The following is a 26,658-nucleotide window of genomic DNA, read 5'->3' as shown; positions in this document are numbered from 1 at the left end:
CAGGATCATTATCACACAAAGTTGGACACTGAATTACGCAAGGACCCATAAGAACTAAAGGGGTAGGCCTTAAGGAGCATCTTAAAGGAGGAGTATATAGAAAGAGAGAGAAAGAGACAGACGGACATATCAAAGGAGGGAATTCCACAGCTTAGGGCCTCAGTCTCCTTTGCAAAAAAGAGGAGCAAATAAAACTGTAAATGATCAAAAGGCCGGAACTGGAAGAAAGCAGATATCTTGGATGGCTGTAGCAATGTAGCAGAGGTAAGGAGGGACAAAGCCATGTAGAAATTTGAAGATAAGGTGAGAATTTTAAAAAGGCACTGGTGTGCTGGGAACCATGTCAGTCAACAAGCAGAGGGTGGATGACGAAAAGGCACTGGTGCAAGTTAGAGGTAATCATGCTAGGTCACAAAAAGCCATCAGACAAGAGATCCCACGTGACCCCTGGGAAAAAATGATTTATCCCAGCGTTTATCACGCCATTAGGATTTTTTTGTGCATCACTAAAGCTGTATAACTGGGGCAAGAAATTAGCCACAATTCCTCCTCTAGATCACAACACTTCTGCTCACAAGCAGATAATATACATCAACCATGGTTGGCACGTTAGTTTGTTGCCCAAGTCCATGGATCAGCAAGGAGTTGACTCTAATCAGAGAGGAAGCTGGAAGGGAAAGTACATGCACATCTTCATGACGGCATTCAGCTCTCAGGTTGGGAATAGCACAAATGTCTGTATGTGCGTGTGTGAGAGAGAGACCAATACTCTACCTGACAATCTGTTGGCACTGTTCCATTCATCTACGTAAATGCAAATGTAAACCATGGTTCAATGGGGACACACTCACTTCTGAGTAAAAGTGTTATGGGTTGTAATCCCACTCTGGAGACTTGAGCACAGATACCTAGGCCGACATTCCCAGTTAGGTACTAAGAGAGTGCCAACTTTTGGATGTGCCATTAAACCCTGTCGACCCTCTCAGGTGAATGCAAAAATATCTCGGAGGAAGAACGGCAAATTTCAGCCAGTGCATTCACCAACATTTGTCCCTCAATGATCTGTTCATTAATCTCATTGCTGTTTGTAAGATTTTGCAGTGCACAAATTAGCTGTCATGCCCCTACAATGGTGACAGAATTTCAAAGTACTTCATTGATCGTACAGCACATTGAGACCACCTGGCGTTGTGAAAGGTGCTTTTACATTATTAAGAAATTATAGTAAATCATTTTTTTGGTATAATTTTCCAATTTGTGTCAGCTGAGGAACAGATTGGGTGGACACTGGCTGAATGAACTGCTGAAAGTGCTGAGGATAGCTCTTGTTGAGTGCCAACATTCTTTCTCAAATATTCACACACATCTGTTCCTCCAATATCATTCATGCTCCATTAAAATCTAATGGTTGTCATCAGCAGATAAATGAAGCGTTTTACATGTTTGGATAGGCCATGAAGCTCTCGCCCATTGTCGGCTCCCACGTTTTAATAACATTATTCCAATTATCACAAGCCATCGATCCACTAATGGCTTTGTCAGGATCACAAGATAATTTCTAAAAATTAATTCGCACAAGTATAAGTGCTTTTATGATTGTTGATTTCCATCATCATCTTTGCATATATACTTGGGAATTGATGCAAAAATAATGCTGGTTGTAATTCCAAAAATGAAATTGGAGTAGGGAAGGCAAAAAATACAATTATGGTTCATGCTCTCAAATATAAAGTCCTGCTGGAAAGGAGGGGAGTGGACATCCAGTCCCTCCCTCTGTGACTAAATGTTCTGTCAACCTACAATATCTCAGCTCACGCTGGGAGATGCACTACAGGTACCAACAGGACTGTTAACAGATCAACCATGATCCAATTCAAGGGTGGGACAGGCTTAGAGGAATTGAACAGCCTCCTTCCACTCCACTGACCATATCCCATCAAGAGTGTACATGCATGAAAAAAAAGGTGCACATTAAATGCTCTGCATGCACATTTCAAGTTAATTTTTCCCACCAGAAAAAAGTGCAAACTAACCACAGGCAGTTTATTTTCTAGCTAGAGGATAATTCAATATTATATTCCGAGATGGTGTTAGGGTGCAGCACTATTGTCATGTTTAAATGACTAATCCAGAAGTTGAGATTTTGAATTCAGTTTATCAAATGCAGAAGTGACCACGTAAGATGGTTGTAAAAACTTAATTTGTTCACTAATGCCCCTTAAGGGAAGGAAACCTTCCATCCATTTGGAGTCTGGGTTTATAAGTGACTCGAGCTTCCACTGTAGATCATCCTTAGCTGCCCTCTGAAGTAGCCTAGCTAAGCCACTCAGGGCAACAAATTCTCACCTTGGTAACAAAAGCTCACCTTGTCAGCTATACCCACAACCAAGGATTTTTTTTTTAAAAACTCAAAGCAGAGGGTTTTAACTTAAAAATCAAACTGGTTAAAATAAGCAATGACTTTTGGGGCAGTAGGGTCATTTTTATTTGAATTACAATCTTAGAAAAAAATCACTTTCAAGTCTTCTCATTCTTTAGCTTTCTGAGTCACTGAAGAGGTCAGTTTCCCTAGCCTAAAGCTAGGTATAGGAACATAGGCAGACACTTCAACTGAATGGATGCTGTACAGTCAGCTCCTTCATTGATTAGGTGGTATAATTACATTTCTGATTGCCTTCCAGGACTATTACAACTGAGAAGAACCTATGGGCCAATGCAAACTGGTTTTCTTTTTAAAATCAAATGGAAAAATATGGAGAGAAACCTGAATAAAAGAGAGTCTTGAACTAAGAAGGCATGTCCATTTCTTTAAAAAACTTTTGTATACAAGCTTGGTGGTTTCTCCCAATATTTTGTATGGATTTCTAATTCTTGTAAACCGTTGGACTTGGAAGCATGTAACCATATACCATGGGTCTCATGGCCATGCAAGGGAATATTAACAGGTGGATGTTGGCTACCACACTAATCTGACACACAGCATTAAGATACTAGACTCTCCACACCCAGGAATGCTGCTCCCAACATTTAAAAAGTCTGTCTCATACCAACCAACAAACCTTTGCCCTATTTGATAGGTGAGGTGGGGTAGTCATAAATTGGACAATGATTTGAAGTAGGAAGTTGCCTTCACTTTTTTTCATTCATTTAAAAGTGGGGAGGGGGGGGGGCTTCACTGGCTAGGCCAGAACTTATTGCCCATCCCTAATCACCCTTGAAAAAGTGGTAGTGAGCTGCCCCCTTGAACCATTGCATAGTGCTTTTAGGGAGGAAGCTCCAGGATTTTGACCCAGTGACAGTGAAGGAATATCGATATAGTTCCAAGTCAGAATTGTGAGTGGCTTGAAGGTGAGCTTGCAGGTGGTGGCGTTCCCATGTGTCGAACTGCCCTTATCCTTCTAGGTGGTGAGGTTACTTGTTTGGGAGTTTTTTAAAATTAATTTACGGAACGTGGGCATTGCTGGTTGGCACAGTATTTATTGCCCATCCCTAGTTGTCTTTCAGAAGTTGCCTTCTTGAACCCCTGCAGTCCTTGAGGTGTGGTTCACTCACCGTGCTACAAGGGAGAGAGTTCCAGGATGTTGCACCAGCAAGAGTGAAGGAGCAGCAATATGTTTCCAAGTGAGTGACTTGGAGGGGAACCTCCAGGTGGTGGTGGTGGTGCTGTCTAAGGAGACTCGCTGAGCTCCTGCAGTGCATCTTGTAGATGGTACCCATTGCTGCTACTGTGCATTGGTGGTGAAGGGATTAAATGTTTGTGGATGGGGTACCAATCAAGCAGGCTGCTTGATAGGATGGATAGGATTGAGCTTCTCGAGTGTTGTTGGAACTCCACTCATTCAGGAAGTGGAGAGTACTCTATAACACTCCTGACATGTGCATTGTGGATTATAGACAGGCTTTGGGAAGTCAGGAGGTGAGTTCCTATCCTCTTGACCTGCTCTTGTAGCCACAGTATTTATATGACTAGTGCAGTTAAGTTTCTGGTCAATTGTAACCACCAGATGTTGATAGTGGGGGATTCAGCTATGATTAATGTCATTGAATGTTGAGGGGCGATGGTTCGACTCACGCTTATTGGGGATGGTCATTACCTGGCGTGAATGTTACTTGCTACTTGTCAGCCCAAGCCCGATTATTGTCCTGGTCTTGCTGCATTTGGACATAGACTTTTTCACTGTTGATGTACAGGAAATGAAAGCCTCAATAACTGATGGTTCTACTTCAGAAAAGAGCAGAACCAACAGGAACAAAGGATTTTGAATTACATGAAGTGGATATTTTGGAGGCATTTGAGGGTACATTTCAGCCATTTCCGAATGGTCCACTCAAAAAAAAAAACAGGTGGGTGGTATTTCTACAGCTGAGAAGGTCAAAGAAGAAAAGTCAGATGAGACCAAGTTGACACAAGATCATTCAGACAGCTCCATAAGAACAGAGAACAACCAACTTAAGCTCAATCTCAGCTCTTTCCAAATGTAAATTCAGGGGTGGAAGCAGTTAAATTCACACCCTACAATAACAGTTAAAATGTCTTGTAATAGTTAACCATCAGAAAATGTATTTTCCTCACTTACCTAATTTCCTCGAGCAAGCATTGTTGCCTATATCTTGTCCAAATGGCTATGTTTCATTTAAGTGCTAGGTAGTTGTCTGACCATCGACAAAGGCCCAGACCAGCCACATTCTGACCTTGCCCTACAAACACACACACACTTTCAAAAGTTATTCAAGATGAGGTCTGAGATAGGAAACTATTTTTTCCCCCTCGGACATAAACTCACTGGCTACCCAATAGCGTCACAGGTCAAGTGCGATCCTTTCATTTCTCAGGCCCGTATCTGAATACAGACAAAAAGAAAAAGACTTGTACTGCTATAGTACCTTTCGTAACATTAGATCATCCCTAAGCACATTACAGTTGATGATGTGTTTTTCAAGCACTTTTGTAATCTAGCAAGAGGATGGCCAGATAATCTGCTCTTTGCTTCTGATTGTGGGATAATATTGGCCAGGACACTGGGGATAACTCCTGAAATAGGCTGCATCAAAAATTTACATTCGGTGTGTAGGTCGAGTACTTGAGGGAGAACTCCCCTGTTCCTCTTCAAAATAATGCCATAGATTGCTTGAGAAGTCAGACAGTGCCTCAGTTCAACATCTCATCTGAAGGGCAGCATCTGCAATAGTGCAGCACTCTCTCACCACTGCAGTAGTGTCAAAATTAAATCTTTGTGCTGAGGCAAGCCACAGACTAGCAAGTCCCAGATGTAAATCTCAAATTGTTCTGAAAAAAGGCTCAACTGCTGCCTTGTGACCTTTGCTGGAACTGCAAGTGAAGTTATAAAGGGATGGAATCGGCCACAGATCTTGTGGCCCCAGATTTTGTGACAGCAGGAACAACAAGCACAGCTGTATATGTTCACACACTGAACTGGACGCTAAGATGTTCAAGGACTCCTCTGAACTTTGGCAAGAATCAGGGTCTTTGGATATTGCACTATTACCCAGTATTCACACCTTCCTGGACTTCATTAATTCTACATTTTCATCACAAGGTGTCAGCTCTTGCTCAGTGGATAACTCTCTCACCTCTAATCTGAAGGTTGTGGGTTGAAGTCCCACTCCAGAGACTTGAGCATAAAGATCTAGCCTGACACTTCAGTGCATTGCTAAAGGAGTGCTGCACCATTCTGGGGGCCAGACCAGCCAGTTTCTTTTTTTGTCCCACAGGTTTGTTAATATGCCTCCTTGCATATTAGGGTAAGCAGGGGCTGGGTGGTGAGTTAACGGGAAGTTTAGAAAGTGTGAAAATGAGAACCAGAAGAGAGGACACAAATGAGAGAGAAAGGGAGAAAAAGAACTACACAATGATCATGACTTGTTGAACTGAGGAAAAGGTGACAAGCAGAAAAGGAATGAGCTGAACACAAAAGGATTGTGGAAACAGATTTTAAAAGAATCTGTCTGCAATACGGTCTTATTTTGTCTTATTCATAGTTAACATGTTTACGATCTTTTTGAGCCTGTAGTGATTAAATTAAGACTCATGTCAGGATAGTTGTCATGTCATTGAACAGTTCTGATATACAGGGAAGTGGAACTAAAGTGTGCAATTATGATAAGATCAGATATAAACCTCAAAACCAAAGTTTCCATTCCTTATAATAATCTGAAGTTCAAGACACCTAACTGCCTGGAAACTACTACGTGTCCATTAGCTTTGTTGTTATAGTCTGCATGAAAACATTATTTTTTTTCCAAGCAGAAGTTGTCATGTCAGGGATGGATGGGCAGGATTCTCACTGGGATTGTAAAAAAAAAAACAGCCTTCGGCAAGTCAATATCCAATGACATCACTTGCAGACAGTCCCCGATGTGCAAGGCCGATTCTGCTGATTAATTCAATCTTACTATTGCGTAAAGATTGGGCAATCACCCTAATTGCCCTAATTTACTAATACCACAAAATGCACACGTAATACCTGTAATACCCACCACTTCACAAAACCTGCTCCAAGATTCAATTAACTTTGATTATGCTCCTTCCAAAACCTCTTGCCTCCAAGTATGCAAGATCAAATATTATGGCCTACTTCCCACTGAAATTTCAAAATGTTCTCATATTCTTCTGTTTATTCTTCAGTTTGCTCCAAAACCTTCTCTCGCACTTGTAGGTTCAAGCCCCGATCCAGATCCCCCCACCGCTCCCTCCCCCAGTACAAAAGCCTGACAGACACTAATGCTGGCAAAGGTGCTGTCTTCCATTTAAACGCAGGCCCCAACAGCCTTTTCAGGTGGGCATAAAAGATTCTACAGCACTACTCAAAGGAGCAGGGGAGTTCCTTCCTGGTGGCCTGGCCAAAATTTATCCCTCAGCATCACATTAAAAAAGCAATGACTACATTTCTAGAATATTTCTTCAAAAGTACAACTGGCTGTGAATTCTTTGGGGCATCCTTAGGTTGTGAAAGGCATTATAGAAAGGCAAGTTATTTCTGTCTTTCTTATGGTGTTGACTATTTTCCACGTAATTCTGTAACAAGACACTTGTAATGACATCCTTTTTAGCTGAACATTTTCCTCATTGTATAGACAATGCTTCTCCAACTCAATCACGACATGCACTTAAAACCGAAAATCATACGACCTTGCAACAAACAAAGGGCACAGACCTGACATTTAGCAAAAATAACACTGCCCTCACAAAACTATCACTACTATTGGCAGATAACATAGTAATTGAAGTTAACATTATATATACACAAAGGCTGCGCAAGAAGCCTATTTATTGCATGTGTCATTTGGTAGAGCAAATTGGCTTGTATGAGCAAATGCACCAATTATACAAATGGACCAGTCACATTCTTATCTTTACTGCCTTCTGGCGAATGCATTGTACATGCAGAATAGGATGGGCAGGAAGAATGAATGAGAGAAGACCATTTGTGACAACAGCGACATGCATTTTCTAGCCCCCTTAATGCAGAGAAATGTCCCAACGTTCTCCACAGGAGTGCTGTCAGGACACTAAAGCACATAAGACAACATCAGGCCAGATCATCAAAAACTTGATCAAAGAATGGGTTTTAAGGTGTGCTTTAAAGGACCTGGAAGGGGCAGTGAGGCTTACTGAAAAAATTCTAGATTTTTAAAAAATAAATCTAGACTATCCAATTATTTGTTTTTCCAATTAAGGGGCAATTTAGCATGGCCAATCGATCTACCCTGGTTGTGGGGGTGAGTCCCATGCAGACACGGGGTGAATGTGCAAACTCCACACGGACTGTGACCCAGGGCTGGTTCGAACCCTGGTTCTCAGCGCCGTGAGGCAGCAGTGCTAACCACTGCACCACCGTGTCACCCAGGAAATTCTAGATTTTAAGGCCTAGGAAGCTAAAGGCACAGTCTTCATTGGTGGAGCTATATCGGAGGATGCAGAAACAGCCAGAATTTGGAGGTTGTAGGACTGGGTGAAGTTGCCAAGATTGCTACAGATATTCATATTCACTCCACCTTTAACATTTGCCAACTACATTAGCATTACATTGTCCTTTGATGCGCCATCAAAAACAAAAATGAATTCAGGATATGGGTTTATCCCAAAAACTCTAGATTTTAAGCTGCTGACAAATGAGAAAGGACAGTCTTATAATAACCAAAATATACAGGTGAGGTTGTGAGGTGGCTATGTCACTGGTCCAATAATCTAGAGTGCCAGACTTCCAAATCTTATCAGGGCTGTTATGTGCATTTCAATACAGTTTCAATACAGTAAATAACCAGAGTTTGGTATCAATCAAAGCAAACATGGAGTTGTCACATTTTTGTAAAAACTGACTGGTTCAAGTAACGTCCTTTTGGGGAGGAAAACCCTACCAGTCTGGGTCAAAACAGGACTCCAGTGCCACATTAATATAGCTCAAACTTAACCATCCTTTAAAGAAAGTCTTGTAAACCTCTCAGTTGTATCAAACCACTAGGCAGCCCACCAGAATCTTCTTACGACATTTAGGGATAAGCAATGAATGCCAGCTGTATCTGTGACATCCTGAGAATTATTTTATTTTCAAATAACCATATAATGAATCATGTAGAACTGGAGATCAGTTAATCTCACCCACACATCACACAAACTAGCTCTTCTCATGCAGTTGAACCGTTGTAAACTATTGTTCCACATCTTGTACCCAGCTCTCAGAATGAGGCAGCTCACCTCGGCTTCAATCTCTGCTCTTGTTTGTCGCAATAAGGAGAACAGGACCTTGACCTGTTGCTAATTTTCCATCATCAAAAGAGGTGTTGGACACGGTTCAGAAGGTCTTATTAAGGTATTCATAGCCTTTAATAGGTATTTATTAACTACTAGGATATATGTTTTCTCTTACTCTGTGGACGGTTCTGTACTCACATTGAATGCCAGACCCTGATCCAACATTTCCTTGCTAGTACCCCATATATTTACATCATTACTTTAACCCCATCTCCTTCCCTCAAGTCTCTGAATTCAGAAGTTCAGGTGGTTTGGAATCCTTATAAGTCTTCCATATATTGTTCTCATTACTGTCGGAGGAGTGGTTGGCTCTCAGCTGCAGGTAAACTTTGTTGAACCAGAGGTTTTGCTGGCATTCAGGTGCCTTTTCATCCTCTTTTTCAGTTCTTTACCACTAATTCACTCTTGGTCAATTCCTCATTTGAGGTTATCGATGGCAGTTGGTTTATCTCGCTATTTATGGAGTGGACGAACTCTGGGCTCATCTCCATAGTTTTTGTATTGCTTCTTACTTCTTGTGACTTGCGTGAAGCATGCTGGGATAGAAGACGGTTCTTCCCATTGAGAGTGTGTGACTTATATGCAAGATTTGTTTGCCACCGTACTTTAATGGTTCCAGAATTATGTCCACGACTGGAAGCTACATTCTTCCGGGTCTATAAAGCGGTGTGTCTGTTGTTCCAGACGACAGCGATGGTTCTTTGTCCAATAAGACCATTACACTAGCTCCTGTGCCCAGCTTAAAGTTTGTTGAGATAGCCATTAACTGAGATGTCTGTATTCTAGAATGAAAATCCAGGATTTTTTGACCTCACCCAAGAAGCATAGTTATATGCCCTCTTGGTGTGCTGTCTCGGCCTCATGAATCCTCTTGGGATCTTCAATGGGCTTTTATGTTTTGGCTTTGCACAATTTTATGAAAATGTTCTACTTGTTACATTGAAAGCATTGGGCTGAAATTGCCAGACATTAAACACACCTGGAAGGATGCTTTGCTCCACAGGACTGACATGGTCGCTTGACTTGCGAGTGAGAGTGCTGTTTTCCTCGGCCTGAGTGTCTCTGTTTCTGCGCTGTTTCACTAACTGACAGTAGGATTTACTTTGTACAACAGTTTGCTTCTTCTCATATGAACCTGTACTGCCAACAGATTTTAGACAGATTGTCAGGCATTTTTAGAGTTAGTTTTTCCTGCACGTGAAGCATGTCAGAGTGCGTAATCTACCACTCCTACAACTATTCTATACCCAATTAACTCAAGAGATTTCTCATCATCATAACCACAGCCTTCAACCATTCTGTACAGCTCATTGAAGGAGTCGACGACAGATTCTCCTGGCTGCCGAACATGCTTATTACATTTAGTCCTTTTAGTATTTTGTTACTTCTGGGAGATTAAAATATGCGTCAGATAATTTCCAAACTTCATTAAAGTTTGCAGATGTTTCATTGATTCCCCGTCTAGCTATTACATCATCAGCTATCGGGCCTACCAAATAAAGCTGTATGCTGTGTTCAGCTTCTGTCTTTTTATCCAGGCCTAAAGCAATTATGTATAAAAAGGAATCTCTTGATCAGGCACCGACTCAGGAATCGAGTTTCTCGAACTGCGATTTAAACAGCAATTTCTGGCCACTGGAGTATGTAACTTTTTTCAGGACTTGTGTTATCCAGAATTTTTTTTTTTTTCCAGCACACCGCTGCTAGTTCTATTGATTCTGCACAGTCTGGGTATTGAAGCTGGACTTCTCCAAGATTCAAAGGAGTCTTCTGCTGCAGTGAGGAATTTAATTTCTGTCTTCAGCTTCCAAACCCTTCTTTGAAAATTAGATTTTCTCTGGCAATTTCCTTCTGAGCCTTCGCTTCTTGAGCTTTTCTTCAGGTCAGAATGTTTCTTTGATTTTTCCTTCTGTTTTCAAGGATTTTTTTTGGGGGGGGGGGTTTCTGCAGTAGCTGCAAGATTATGAGTCGTTACATTCACAGTCACCATGTTGTTAAGATATTGGTGTAGTTCAGTAGGTCTTATTAGGGTACTTTTAATCTTAGGTAGTTCAACGGTAAGTATTCATTAACTACTAGGAACTTAATGCAATTCTGTAAAGATCCAAACTGGGAACTGTCTCCATGATTACTTCTACACGCGGCTCTGTCCAACACTACACTGACCCCCAGGTGTAGGCTTTGTGTTCTCTTACATCATTGTGTGTGCAGTACTGCACTCAGTCCCACATTAACCCTATATGTGCCAAACCCTTCTACTACATTTAACTACAAAATAGATAGATAATAATCTTTACTGCCACAAGTAGGCTTACATTAACACTGCAGTGAAGTTACTGTGAAAAGTCCTTAGTCGCCACATTCTGGTGCCTGTTCGGGTATACGGAAGGAGAATTCAGAATGTCCAAATTACCCAACAGCACGTCTTTCGGGACTTGTGGGAGGAAACCGGAGCACCCGGAGGAAACCCACGCAGAAATGGGGAGAACGTGCAGACTCCACACAGAGAGTGACCCAAGCCAGGAATCGAACCTGGGACCCTGGAGCTGAGAAGCAACAGTGCTACCCATTGTGCTACCATGCCCCTTTCCAAGCTGGTCACTTAAGGAGATGGGACAGATGGTGGTTGAAACTTTTGCTGTCCAACTTTATTGCTGTCTGGTGTCAGAGGCTGTTTCTGTCAACTGGAAGGAGACTAATGTAGTTCCAATGTTTAAAATGGTAAACAAAACAGAGCCAGGTTACTTTATGGCCTTAACTTGACATCAGCAACAGGGAAGATGCCCAAAGATATCACAGATGCCCGACATGACCACAACTAAAAAATTTTTATCAGAGACATTCAACACAGTTTCTGGTATAGATAATTTCTCATCAATTTGGAACGTTTGAAGAAGAAGCCACCAGGCTAGAGGATGAGGGTAGTCTGGTTAGACATTATCTACCAGAATTTACAAAATGCCTTTGATAACGTAGGTCACAAGAGATTTATCTGAGAGAATCTTGTGGGACTAGTGCCAATTTGATACAGTGGATTGGGAATTGGCAGAATGACCTCAGGCAGAAAACTGTAGCTAATGTATTTGTTTGGTGGCCGATGACCAATGGTGTCCCACAGGGATCAATGTTGGAACCATTGCTTTTTATATTGATGATCTCAATATATGTGACGGGAAATGATCCACGACCTTGTTGACCATACTAAGACATTTGTGAGTCAGCAGTTCAGAGGATGCATAACTACTACAGGCAGCTGTATCAGACCCATCTTTAATTTAGGAAAATGTATGTTATCCACATGGACAGGTCAAAACCCCCACAGGTGGTTAGTTAGCAAAATTAGAGCACATGTGATAGGAGGTTATATATTGGCATGGATTAAGAATTGGTTAACAGGCAGAAAGCTCTTGCATTGGCAGGCTGTAACTAGCAGGTGTTCACAATATACATCAATAATTTGGATATGGGGACCAAATGCACTATTTCCACGTTCACAGATGACATAAAGCTAGTTGGGAATGCGTGTTGTGAGGAAGTTGCAAAGCAGCTTCAAGGGGATTTGGACAGACTGAATGAGTGAGCAAGAACATGGTAGGTGGAATACAACATGGAAAAATGTGAGGTTGTCCACTTTGATAGAAGAAAGAAATATGCAAAATATTTCTCAAATGGAGAGAGACTAGAAAGTGTAGAGGTACAAATGGACCAGGGTGTCCTCGTCAATAAGTCACTGAAAGCTAACATGCGGTGCAGCAAGAAATTAGAAAGGCTAATTATAGGTTAATCTTTATTGCAAGATTATTGAAAGAAGATTTGAGTACGGAGTAGCAAAGGCTTCAATTGTATAGATCCTTGGGAAGGCCACAACTGGAGTAGTGCATGCAGTTTTGGTCCCCTTATTTTAGGAAGGATATTCCTGCGAATGCAGCAAAGGTTCACCAGATTTGTTCCCGAGATGACAGGACTGTCCTATGAAGAGAGATTGGGGAAACTGGGACTGCATTCTCTAGAGTTTCAAAGAATGAGAAGCGATCTCATTGAAACCGACCAAATTCTTACAGTAAAACAGGGTAGATGCAGGCAAGATGCTTCTCCTGACTGGGGTGTCTAAAGCTAAGGGACACAATTTCAAAATAAGGGGGAAGCCACTGAAGAGTGAGGTGAGGACATTTTTAACCTTTTACTCAGAGGGTTCTGAATCTTTGAAATTCTCTCTCCCTGCAGGCTGTGGAAGCTCAGTCAGTGAGTATGTTTAAAGCATAGGTTGACAGATTTCTAATTATCAATGACATAAAGGGGTATGGGGGTACTGTGGGAAAAGGCATTGAAAAGAATGATCAGCCATGATTGTACCGAATGGCGGAACAGGCTTGATGGGATGAATGGCCAAATGCTAAATATATATATGATGGATCACTAAATGTCCAAGACCAATGTCATGAAGAGATCGCTAAAGTAAAGAGAGTTCTGGAACCTATTCCCAGGACAATTCATGGTTACAGTCAGAAGGAAAAATTCTAACCTTTGAATAATAAGAAATAAACAGAATAAAAAGGAGGAAAAAATGGTTAGTTGGTAATCTTAGAAACTTCTTCTAAAATCTTTGTGTGTAAAAATATTGATACACCCCAAGGAACTCATGGCAACGTCCAAAAGGCAAGCATCAGTCCTGAAAGGAACAGCGTGATACCATTACACAAAATGTTTCTATAAATTGAACATTTACAACAGATACAGCAAGTTAACAAATAAAACAATCTGCTGATGGTCAGACAGAAATCTGATGGTCTCACCAACTTTGGAATTGATAGGAATACAGAATTCCCTCAAGGCATTTCTACCATTCAAGGTAACAGCCGATTTGTATTTTAACTCCATTTATCTGTAATTTTTAACATAATCCTTGATACCTTTACCTCCCCAAAAATCTATTGATATTAGCCTTGAAAATGTCAATTGACAAAGCCCAACAACCACAGCCATTTGTCTGTGGTGGTGATGGTGGAGGAGGAGGTGGAGGTGGGAGGAGGGAGGAGGGAGGAGGGGTGGGGAGGGGGGGGGGGGGTGGGCGTTGGAGAACAGTTCCCTTTGAGTGAGGAACGGTTTCCTGACATCACCTGAACAGCCTAACTTTAATTTTAAGATTGTGCCCTACTGTTCCCTCACCAGAGGAAGTACCTTATCATACCTGTTCCCTTCAATCCCTTTATCATTTTAACCATTGAAATTCAAGGACTACAAACAAGTTTAGGTAAATTATCCTCACAGTTTAACACTTTAGGCTCTGGTGAACCTGAACACTCTTGAGACTGATATGCACAGTGCCCAAGTGCATGGTATCCAGGTGGGGGCCGAATGAAGATCCAGTACAACTGCCACACCACTTCTTTTTTCTTGTATTTCCACTCCCTTGAAGTAAAGGTCAATATGTCTATTTGTCTATGTATTTACGTTTGCCCTTTGTATTTTTCTCATGTATGAAGTGATCTGGCTGAACTGTACGCAGAACAATACTTTTCACTGTACCTCGGTACATATGACAATAAACAAATCCAGTCCAATCCATGGGAATTTTAATTATTTTTTGCACCTACGCACTAGTTTTTAATGATTTCTGTACTTGGACACATAAATTCCTTGTTTCTCCTTGGCTCCAAGTCTCTCATCATTAAGAAAATATCCCAAATTACTTCAAATCAAAGTTCTTGGTGTGAAAGCTATGGCAAGAATACAATTTTCTTCAAATTATTTTCATTAATGAAACCAACACTAACATGAACTTTGATTATGAAAAATTCTATTACATGAACCACAGAAATAGTTTTTCTGAAACAAAACAAAGGTTGGCACAGAGGGTGAACTATACTTGAGGCCCAGGGAAAGGGCCCTTAAGGATTCATGACTATAAAACAAGCATTGAAGCTGTATCAAGCAAATCACGAATTATCAGGTCATCCTGGCTGTGTCCTTCAACATACTAAACCTTCTGGGATTCCCTATAACAGTGCAGGCAGAATTCATTATCATGAATTAGTCACATTCCAGGGCCTTGTTCAGCCACTAGCCATTTTATTACAAGATTTTCATAGCTATGAAATATCAACTAACTGGAGTCAAAAAGAGGCGGGAAATTTTCCTTTACAGCTAACCCAGTCACCAATTGAGCCACTCGCACTGACTTCAATGATGCCACGTGACATGACCCATAATGCATTAAATATCTTGGACTGGATTCTCCATCGGTGGGATCCTCTGCTTCACCGGCAGCGTACTCATGCCTGCGGATTTCCCGATGCCGTGGTGGTGCTCACAAAGGGAAACTCCATTGGCCCGCTGCCGGAGGGGGTGGGCCACATCAGAAAATGGGTGCGGCGGGATAGAGAATCCCACCCCTTATGTTTGCTAAATTGCCCCTCGTGTCAACTTTCCTGATTATACATTTATCGAAACTATCATGTAAACCTGTCACACTGTAATTATACCCTCCCACTTTGCAGCAACTGGATTTGTCACGCCCAGCTCATCAGCAACAAAAATTCTAAACGGGCTAAGTCAACTGCTTTCAAAATTGCTGAACATTTTGTTAAATAACTAACTCCTCATATCTACCCATAGCCCTTCAAGAGGTCTGCAATCCTCCCATTCTGACCTCTTGCACACCTGATTTTATTCTTTTTTAATTATAAATTTAGAGCATCCAATGATTTTTTTTCTAATTAAGGGGCAATTTAGCGTGGCCAATCCACCTACCTGCACATCTTTTGGGTTGTGGGGGTGAGGCCCATGCAGACACGGGGAGAATGTGCAAACTCCACACGGACAGTGACCTGGGGCAGGGATCTAACCCAGGTCTTCATGCCATGAAGCAGTAGTGCTAACCATGGCGCCACCATGCCGCCCTATGCACATCCCTGATTCTAAATGCCCCATTGATTGCTGGTTGTTTAGTTTCTCTGCCATTTCCTTAGTGGAGAACAGGGATATGGTGAAGAAACTACACAGATACTTTCCATCTTGCTTCATGGAAGAAGATACAGAAAATCTGCCAGAAATACAAGGCGACCAAGAGATATGTGAAAATGATGAACTAAACGAAATTAGTATTAGTAAAAAGAGGTCATACCAAGAACGTTAACTGGATTGAAGGATGATATGTCCCCTGGACCTGATGAGTGTCATCCCAGAGTTTTGAAGGAGGCAGCTAGAGAGACAGTGGATGAATTATTTGGATTCTGGAAAGGGTCCTGCAGACTAGAAAGTAGTAAATATAACCTCACTATTTAAGAAGGGAGCGAGACTGGACAATTACAGACTTGTTAGTTTGATGTTAATAGTCAGGAAATGTTGGAATCTATTGTAAAGGATGTGATAACTGGACATTTAGAAAAGAATGGTAAAATTGGGCCGAGTCAACATGGATTTATGAAAGGGAAATCATGCTGGACAAACCTGTTGGGGATTATTTGAGGATATTACTTGTAGCATTGATAAAGGAGAACCAGTGGATGTGGTGTATTTGGATGTTCAGAAGTCTTTTTACAAGGTCCCACACAGGTTAATAAATAAAATTAGAGTACATGGAATTGGGGAAAATATACTGGTAGGAATAAATAGATCATTCTCAGAGTGGCAAGCTGTTACTAGTGGGGTACTGCAAGGATCGATGCTAGGTCCACAGCTGCTCACAATCTATATCAATGATTTGGATCTGGGGACCAATTGTAATATTTCCAAATTTGATACCAAACTGGGTGGGAACGGAAATTGTAAAGAGTATGTATGGAAGTTTCAAGAGGACTTGAACGGGCTAAGTGAATTGGCAGGAACATAGCAGACGAATATAATGTGAATATGGGTAGTTATTCACTTTCTCAGAAATAAAGAAAGGCAGAATATTTCTTAAATGGTGAGAGATTGGGAAGTGCATGTATCCAAAGGAAGCTGGATGTCCTTGTTCATGAGTCACTAAAAGTTAGCATACAGATGCCGTAAGCAATTAGGATGGCAAATTGTATATTGGAATTCATTGCAAGTAGGTTTGAGTACAGGAGCAAATGTGTCTTGCTGTGGTTGTATAGAGCCTTCGTGAGACCTCACTTGGAATATTGTGTGGTTTTAGCCCCTTGATCTAAGGAGTATACTTGCCATAACGGGAGTACAACAGAGGTTCACCAGAGTAATACCTGGGATGGCAGGATTGTCGTATGAGGAGAGATCGATGAGACTACGTCTGTATTCCCGAGAATTTCAAAGAACGAGGGCTGATTCCTTTGAACATTGGAAACTTTTACAGGATGTGACAGGGTGGATGTAGATAAAAGTGTTTCCCCTGGCTAGTGAGTTTAACACCCAGGAGCGTAATCTCAGGATACGGTGTAGGCTATTTGAGACTGAGATGAGAAAGAATTAAGTATTTCTTCACTCAGAGCGCGGTGAATCTTTGAAATTTTTTACCCTGAAGGCTGTGGAATCTCAAATCATTGAGCATGTTAAAGACAGAAATTGGCAGATTTCTGGAGATTAATGACATCAAAGGATAGTGATATACGGGGCATTGAGGAATTGGCATTGAGGGAGATCATCAGCTGTGATTTAATTGAATGGCAGAGTAGGCTTGACTGAATGGCCTACTCCTGTTCCCATGCAGCACGGTAGCGCAAGTGGATAGCACTGTGGCTTCACAGTGCCAGGGTCCCAGGTTCAATTCCCCGCTGGGTCAGTGTCTGTGCCGAGTCTGCACGTTCTCCCCGTGTCTGCGTGGGTTTCCTCCGGGTGGTCCAGTTTCCTCCCACAGTCCAAAGACGTGCAGGATAGGTGAATTGGCCATGATAAATTGCCCTTAGTGACCAAAAAGGTTAGGTGTTATTGGGTTACGGGGATAGGGTGGAAGTGAGGGCTTCAGTGGGTTGGTGCAGACTCGATAGGCTGAATGGCCTCCTTCTGCACTGCATGTTGTATGTTCCTTCAACTAGCCTGAGTCCCAAGCTCTGGAATTCCTTCCCTAAAACCTCTCTCCTTCTTCAAGCAGCTTTATGTTATTCTTCTGACATGAAATATCCCAAGCTATTTTACTATGTTAAACACACTATATAAATGAAAATTGTTGTGAATAAAGTAAAACCTTGGTTTTGTAAAACAGAGTGTCTCAATTTGAGTTTCATATCGAGCAGATGATAAGCAGAATAATTTATACTACGACAGTGTAAATTGCACGGGCTCGATCCAGTGCTTTAAATAAGGTAGCGGAGCTACAAAATTAGTGATTGTAGCATCAAAATCTATTAAGTTGTAATTGTTTAAGTAATATACTGTAATTACATTGTATATATATTTTTATATTGGCGAGTGAGGGTTTTGATTAATTCTGATCCTGTACTGTTGTGCAAATTGCAGTTGGTATAAATCTAAAGTACAACATAAATTAAGGACAAAACCTATGACCACAAAATAAGTATCTACACAGTCTGATCTAATTAACCACTTCCCTCTAACCTCATTTTGCCTGAACTTATAATCGGTGTTAACACCCTGTGCAAAATGATGTTGGAGATTGACTGGAACCAACTACTTAGAATCAATAAGTTCTCTGGAGGCACTTTGTGCAATATTAACAACTAACACTTATCTATCCCCTTTCACATACTAAAACATCCCAAGAGGCTCCATAGAGGCATTATCAGGCAAAACCTTGACACCGAGCCATCTAAGGAGACGTTAGAGCGTGACCGAGGATAGCCGACGACCTTGCCTTTACCTCCCTAATTACCCGCCGAAGTATCCTGCTTGGCTGGCGATCAGCAGCACGACCCAAAGCTGCAGACTGGCTGTCCCACCTATTGGAATCCCTCCAAATGGAGAACATTTAATGTGACATACAAGAGTCGGAAGAAGGCTTCCACAAAACGTGGGAACCATTCACTCAGTTATTCCAAGACCTGTTTGTAGACAACAACAAGGAAGCCAAAGAACAAGATGGGGTAGCCACGACACAGTTAGGAAGATTGGGGGAGGGGAGGTCAGGGAAATATGGAGCTCAACCAAATCCAACAAGAGAGGGTAGGAGGAAAAGACAAAGAGAAAATCAGTGGAAGGGGAAATGCAGGGAACCCCAACTACCACTGCTAATACTGTAAGGAGGAAAAAGAAAGGAAACTGATGTATGTAAATAGGTGAAGGCGGTAAATGTGTAAATAGTTTTAATTTTACTTTTACATAGATAGAATAGAACAGTACAGCACAGAACAGGCCTTCGGCCCTCGATGTTGTGCGAGCAATGATCACCCCATTACACCCACGTAACCCGTATACCCGTAACCCAACAATCCCCCCATTAACTTACACTACGGGCAATTTAGCATGGCCAATCCACCTAACCCGCACATCTTTGGACTGTGGGAGGAAACCGGAGCACCCGGAGAGAAAACCCACGCACACACGGGGAGGACGTGCAGACTCCACACAGACAGTGACCCGCCGGGAATTCATCTCCTCATATATGTTCATATTTATATATCTGCTCTGTAAGCCAAAAACTCAATTAAAACATTTTTTAAAAAAGGACAGGTGACCAAAAGCTTGGGAAATCGGTAGGTTTTAAGAAGCCTCTTAAAGAAGAGACAGTTGTGGAGAGATTTATGAGCGAATTTCAGTGTTTCATATCCATGCCTCTGAAGACACAGCTGCCACTGGTGCAGTGATTAAAATCCAGGGTTCTCAAGTGACCCAGAGCAGAGTTTGAGTTGGATCCCAAAGGGCTAAAGGAGGTTACAAAGAATGGAAAGTGGTGAGGTCATGTAGGGATTTGATAACATGAAAGCTAATTTTAAAATCAAGGCATTGCTGTATCAGGAGTCAACGAAGGGAAATTATCACAATAGATGATGGATGAACAGGACTTGATTTGCAAATTGTTTTCTTCTGCTTCAGTTTGATGTGGCAGCAAAGAAACATAAATTGGGTAGCACAAAGATTGACACAAGAAGGTCCCAGCCATTGGTGCAAGCTTATTTCCAAGTTAGGACGTATTGATCCAAATCCCCATCCCAGATCAATGGAGGGGGTTAGCGACATGTTGTAGAACCATGCTTTACAAAAATATATATTTTTATTTTACTGGCTGGAAACTCCTAATTGTGCTCAAGACTAAAGCCACACTCCAGCGACTTTGGGGGTCATAGGTGGCTGAATATTTGAAATCACTGTACCTTCTACATTCCAAAAACCACTGAAATGGAGACAGGTTGTCTTGAAAGCCATACCAGGGACAAATACCTTGAAAGAGGATGAATGGGGGCCATTTCCTATTCAATTAACAACGCATCTAAACAATCACCTAGGTACTTAACCGGGTGAAGGCAGACCATTAGACATGAATCATTTGGACAATGGGACATGGCTAATCAAGAATTCCCGGCCTTGATTAATCAAGTTTCAGTTGGAATACTAAGATAAAAGCAAATTACTGTGGATGGAATCCAAATAAGGTAGCATGTACCGAGGTACAGTGAAAAGTATTTTTCTGCGAGCAGCTCAACAGATCATTAGGGCAGCACGGTAGCATAGTGGTTAACACAATTGCTTCACAGCTCCAGGGTCCCAGGTTTGATTCCCAGCTTGGGTCACTGTCTATGCGGAGTCTGCATGTTCTCCCTGTGTGTGCGTGGGTTTCCCCTGGGTGCTCCGGTTTCCTCCCACAATCCAAAAATGTGCAGGTTAGGTGGATTGGCCATGCTAAATTGCCCTTAGTGTCCAAAATAGTCCTTAGTGTTGGGTGGGGTTAAAGGGTTATGGGGATGAGGTGGAGGTGTGGGCTTGGGTGGGGTGCTCTTTCCAAGAGCCGGTGCAGACTCAATGGGCCGAATGGCCTCCTTCTGCACTGTAAATTCTATGATTAAGTACATGAAAAGAAAAGGAAATAAAAGAAAATACATAATAGGGCAACACAAGGTATACAATGTAACTACAAACACTGACATCAGTACTCCAATTGTAACAAAAACAGAAAATGCTGGAAAATCTCAGCGGGTCTGACAGCATCTGTGGAGATAAAACAGCTATCTTTTCGAGTCTAGATGACTCTGCCGTCATTTTATGTTTTTGTTAAAATTGGGATACTCCAAATATTTGGATTACTGGGCAGTTGACAAGAGATGGTCATGTGACAAGCCAACCCTTTTGAGTGTTTTAAAGCACCTGCTTACTCTTCAGAACCGAACAAGCAACTGAGACGCTGAAGGAACAAATTCTCGAGGGGGTTCCTTTTTTCTCGCTCTTTCTGTCCATCCAGCTTGCAAGTGTTTGAGCCTTACCTGCTGGTTTTTACTATCCAGGTGCCACAGACGAAGATTTTAAAAATAATTGTCTCCAGATGAACAAATTAAACATCTGTCTACAACTTCAAACGGCCTCAATGCTGAAAGCAGCATGACTGACGAATTTAGTTTGAAGCCAGCTAAGTCACCAACCTTCAAGAGTTATTCATCCCTTTAATTTTATTGGACTCTAAATTACTTAATCTATCCTCCCCACTCCGTATTCTACTTGTGTGAGTATATGAGGGAAAGTTGGAACTTATTATTTTTATTTAACCAGGTTAATTATAATAAAGATTATTTTTAAAAAGAGAATAGTTAAGAAAACCTGTCTAATTCGGTCTGTTATGGTCACGGCACATAAACAGTTAAACACTCATGAATTGGAAAGTGTATCCTTTTTAAAGAAAAAACTGTTGCGGTCAAACGAGGAGAGGGAAAATAAGGGAGGCATTTTACCCCTCTTCACTTGATAATAAGAGGCAGGAAGGACATTCAGCTGGAAGACAACCTGCCAAATCCAAAAATGACAGCTGATATCCAAAGGTGATCAACTAGCATTGTGGCAACCACACGTAATACGAGAAAGGTCGGTTGATAGATAAACCAACCAAAGATTGACCTAAGGAGGCATATGCCCACAGACTGCAAAAGGTCCACAGCAGTGAACAAAAATGGCTGATACTCTGTCTGACCATGGATGGGTGAGAGCTCCATCTGGTTAGCCATTTGCAAAGCCATGAGTCCCAGTGTTTATGTTGCTGGCCTGAAGGACCTTGCCCCCAGCAGTTATCAAGCTCCATAGCCAGAAGAGTACCAACAGAGTGCATGAATGCGTAGAAAGAAGATTGCACGACATGGCAGCTTAAGGAGGGGAAGTGGCAATGGGGAATTTGAGAACTAACCCGCAGTATGCTGGACTCAAAAGAAAGGAAATAAGGCATGAGTCTGCAGGGCCAGGTCAGGTTCCAGGTGTGGAACCAGCAATGTTATGAAGGGATGCGATCATTATTATTCTGAAGTCATTTTGGACACAAATGCACTACTAAAGTAGTAATGTACCTTAACATCAGTATGATGCAAGCAATTTACAACCAATAAAGTATTACTAAAGTATAGTCACTGCTGCAACATAGGAAACATGGCAACCAATTCACAAAACACCAAGGTCCGTCAAACGGCAATATGATAATAATCAGATAAACTACATTTGTGACATTGGTTGACTGGTAACGTTGGCACGAGTTCCAAGGATAACTTCCCTGGTGTTCATTGAAATTGTGGCCATGGGATCTTTTACATCCACCTGACAGGACAGGCAGGGCCTGTTTAACTTCTCAGCCAAAAGACATCATCTTCATTAGACCAGAAGTCCCTTAGCACTGCGCTGAGACTCAATCTGAATTATATGTGTAATTCTCTGGAGTTTGACTTGAGCCCACAACCTCTGACAGGTTGTTGAGTGTGCAATGCAATGCAATGCGAAACATCCTGAAGTGAAACTTTGGCTTCAAAATATTTGTGAAGTATATAGTTAGTCATGAAAAATACAAAAATAGCATAGGTTATGCAAATCATGTGGCACATGCTAGGATAGCAAACAGTATTTGCAGGAGGAAAATTCCATGTGCCAAATCACAGTCTCAAGCCACTACTTTCCTGTTTCAATATTAAACCAGCAAATAGCTGATTAAGTGCATGCAACAGATTGGAGGGTATGAAACTGGGTGGAAGTGTTTGTGCTATCATGAATTGGAGGAGAGAGAGATGATAATATTCAGTTATGTTACGATTTGTGAGATGTTACATTATAATAGGAGGTCTTCGGGGCACAATGGGTCACATCTTTGCTTCTGAGCCAGAAGCTCCAGATTCGAGTCCCACCCCAGGACTTGATGGCCAAGAAAGGTGGATTCGCAACAAGCATATTATTACAAAACACAAGCAGGAGAAGGACAGATTCCTGGTCAGTCGTTTGAAATTGGAGCTTCTGCCATGACAATCCATAGCCCCATCCAGTGAACATTGCCACAGCAACACAGACTAAGTAATCTGTGGCACGCCAAATCATAATGAATAATAGAGAAGAGAATAATAACTTGGCATTGCTTACTCTTACTCTTAGCAAGTGACCTGTCTAAATCTACAATCTCTGCCACCACAAGGATGGAAACACCATTAACTCCAAATTCCCTTCCAAGTCACACTCCGTCCTTCATTGGTGTTGGATCAAACTCCTGGAAACTCTCCACCTGACAGCATTGTGGAAGCACCTTCAACACATGGACAATTGGGTTCCACGCGATAAGATAGAAATTGGCAATAATTGTGAAATCTTTTCTCACAATATCCATATCCCCAAAACTAATCTTTTAAAACACAGCCCTGTACCCAGACAGCAAGGAAATTCCAAATTGGGTTTAAGCTGAAACTGAAGTGCACCATCTATGCCAAAGATTCTGAGAAAGGTTCCAGAGATACATGGACAGCTGGGGTTGTTCTCTTTAAAGTAGTGAGTGTTGAGAGAAGATTTGATAGATGTGTTCAAAACTCATGAGTGATCTCAACAGAGTAGACCAAGAGAAACTGTTCCATTGGTGGTGTCAAGAAACTGAAGGCACCCATTTAAAGTAATTATCAAAACAATTAGCAACATGAGGAAATATGTTTTTATGCAGCGAGTGGTTAGAATCTGGAATGCATGTCTTTTAAAAAATAAATTTAGAGTACCAATTCATTTTTTCCAAATCAAGGGGCAATTTAGCGTGGCCAATCCACCTACCCTGCACATCTTTTGTGTTGCGGAGGTGAGACCCATGCTGACATGGGGACAATGTGCAAACTCCACACAGTGGAATGCATGTCTTAGGAATGTAGCAGAGGCAAAGTCATAGAATCAGAGAATCCCGACAAGTGCAGAAGGAGGCCATTCGGCCCATTGAGTCTGCACTGACCCTCTGAAAGAGCACCCTATCTAGGCCCACCCCCGCCCCATCTCCATAATCCCACCTGGGGACAATTTAGCATAGCCAATGTACCTAACCTGCACATCTTTGGACTGTGGGAGGAAACCGGAGAACCTGGAAGAAACCCAAACAGAAAATTTTGGATAACCTCAAGAGGTCTGGAAGCATCTGTTAGGAGAAACACAGTTACTATTTTGAGTCTGTGTGACTCTTCCACAGAATTTTTGTGGACCTTGCTCTGCGCATTATGAGAACAGTGGTTACACTACAAAGGTACTTAATTGGATGTAAAACACTTTTGGACATCCTGGAAATGCACTATATAAATGTGTCTTTATAAATGATCCCACTACTGTTACATGCTTTTGGAAACTCTGAACTCCCAGGAAGCAATGATAGCCAAGCTACTCGTCACAGAGAATGGTTGTGGCCAAGCCTGTGGGAGGGATTCGGAGAAGACTATCCTTAAGGCACACAAACAGGCCATTTTTCACTCAGCTGAACTATGGCAGTGTTTGTGTTCCATATGAGCAACCTGTCGCCTCACTCTCAGAATCCTTCGATTCCTTCCTCCTTCATGTATTTATCTATGTGCTTATTCTCATTAAAGCCATTCTTACTATTTGCCTCAATCACTCCTTGAGGTAGTGAGTTTCACATTCTCACCACTCTCTGGGTAATCAGTTTCTCCTGAATTCTTTCTTGAATTTATTTGTGACGGTCTTACATTGTGGGTCTCCCCACAAACAGAAATACAGCCCCAAACAGACCCAAGCCTCTTCAGTCTTTTCTGATTGTTACCAAAGCTGAGAGGTCATAATTTTCTTGTATCCTCTCCAGTGCCTCTCAATCCTTTCACATAAATATGGAGATCAGGACAGCTCACTGTACATAGAACAGTACAGCACAGAACAGGCCCTTCGGCCCTCGATGTTGTGCCGAGCAATGATCACCCTACTTAACCCACGTAACCGGTATACCCGTAACCCAACAATCCCCCCATTAACCTTACACTACGGGCAATTTAGCATGGCCAATCCACCTAACCCGCACATCTTTGGACTGTGGGAGGAAACCGGAGCACCCGGAGGAAACCCACGCGCACACGGGGAGGACGTGCAGACTCCGCACAGACAGTGACCCAGCCGGGAATCGAACCTGGGACCCTGGAGCTGTGAAGCATTGATGCTAACCACCATGCTACCGTGAGGCCCCAGTAATCCAAATGCGGGGTGCTCTGACAAAAATAAACCGCATTATGCACTGTGTTGTCCTGAAATTGGTACAAGTGATTCGTTCAACTCGCCGATTCCAAGGATTGTCATTGAGCAATATTTATACTTCATTCGATCGACTGCAAGAGTGATTAGCAATGACCTTATAGACGGCAAAACAAAAATCGCTAGATCCCACTAACTTCTGGTTCAGGGTAGGTGGCCGATATTTGGAGGGTGGATGGGGTTTAAGGCACAAGGTGTTGTGCATTGCCTGTATGGCTACAGTTGACTAACAGGAAACTCCAGCCCAGAAGTGATCACATAAAGTAAACCAGCAGGGAAACATCGAGCACTGCTGGGCGCTTGTCGTCAATAGTCTAAACTTCAAACTTAGATATTTAAAAAAAATACATGAACACAAAACGATTCTGGAAAACAATCCAACAAGTAAATTCCCCACATTTGATGTTGCAGCACAAAACCCATCCACAAAGCACGGATTACAAGATTACCGGCATCTGAAAATGCCCAGGCCCTTAGCCGGTAGGATAACAGGACAAACAGCGGGCATTTTCTGAGCAATGGAGGAGCTACAACCTCAGTGCAACACTGTATCCAACATATAGCCGGAGAAGGAACCTGATGTAGCGACTTCCAGCCTCCTGTTAACAGCTCTCACACAGGCCTCTATGTATCTAAACACCAGTGTACGGCTGTCTCTCACATAAACGCACAGCCTGTCTTCAACACACAAAAAAATCCTTTGGATGCAGAAAAAGAAAATGACTTACATGATCCTGGGTGCGCTGGTGTGCTTTTTGAAGGCGCCTGCTCCTTCGTTTTTAGATACGTCTTTTCATGACTCAAACCTGAAGCTGCTTTTTAAAAATATATACAAAACACTGCATCCACACATTGGAGGAATGGCACTTCGCTCGCTCTCAGCCCCGCCGCATTGTACAAGCCACTCTCAAAGCGGGTCGCAGCAGCATTGTGGGAACCGCGGCCCATCCGACCCACGGCGGCTGCCCGCCTCCTGCTGGCCACGTTGGCAACAACAGCCTTACCGTAATTTACCACACACAGTTCGCCCGCCCGCTAAACTTGATTCCGACCCACAGCGACCTGTATGGCGGGGAATTGCATCGCATGGAGAGCAGCATTCAGCCCAAGTGGTCCATCCAAGCAGTCTCCCGCAGTACTTCATCAAATCCAATTAGCGTATCCTTCTGTTCCTTTCTCCCTCATGTGTGTCTCTAGGTCAAATTCATAAAATCGTAGGATGGATGGAAAGAGGCCATTCAGCCCCTGATATTCGTGTCTGCCCTCAGCAAGAACAACATAGCTAGTCCCACTTCCAAAGTCGACCTTACAAATCATTTTTCTAAAGA

At 42.2% G+C, this 26,658-nt stretch overlaps 1 protein-coding gene across 1 annotated transcript in view; it reads right to left on the bottom strand.

Moving 5' to 3' along the window:
* extl3 (exostosin-like glycosyltransferase 3) overlaps positions 1-26,290 on the bottom strand; it is a 101,709-nt gene extending 75,419 nt beyond the window's left edge. Inside the window, 1 exon segment of the mRNA XM_038800497.1 lies at positions 26,059-26,290. The gene's annotated coding sequence lies outside the window, so the exon portion shown is untranslated.
* Between the last annotated feature and the right edge of the window lie 368 nt (positions 26,291-26,658).

This window comes from Scyliorhinus canicula, chromosome 6 (assembly GCF_902713615.1).
Source record: "Scyliorhinus canicula chromosome 6, sScyCan1.1, whole genome shotgun sequence".
In the NCBI taxonomy this organism is placed as follows: domain Eukaryota; kingdom Metazoa; phylum Chordata; class Chondrichthyes; order Carcharhiniformes; family Scyliorhinidae; genus Scyliorhinus; species Scyliorhinus canicula.
Note: the sequence above shows the minus strand (reverse complement) of the source record. Positions and strands in the feature narration are given on the sequence as shown.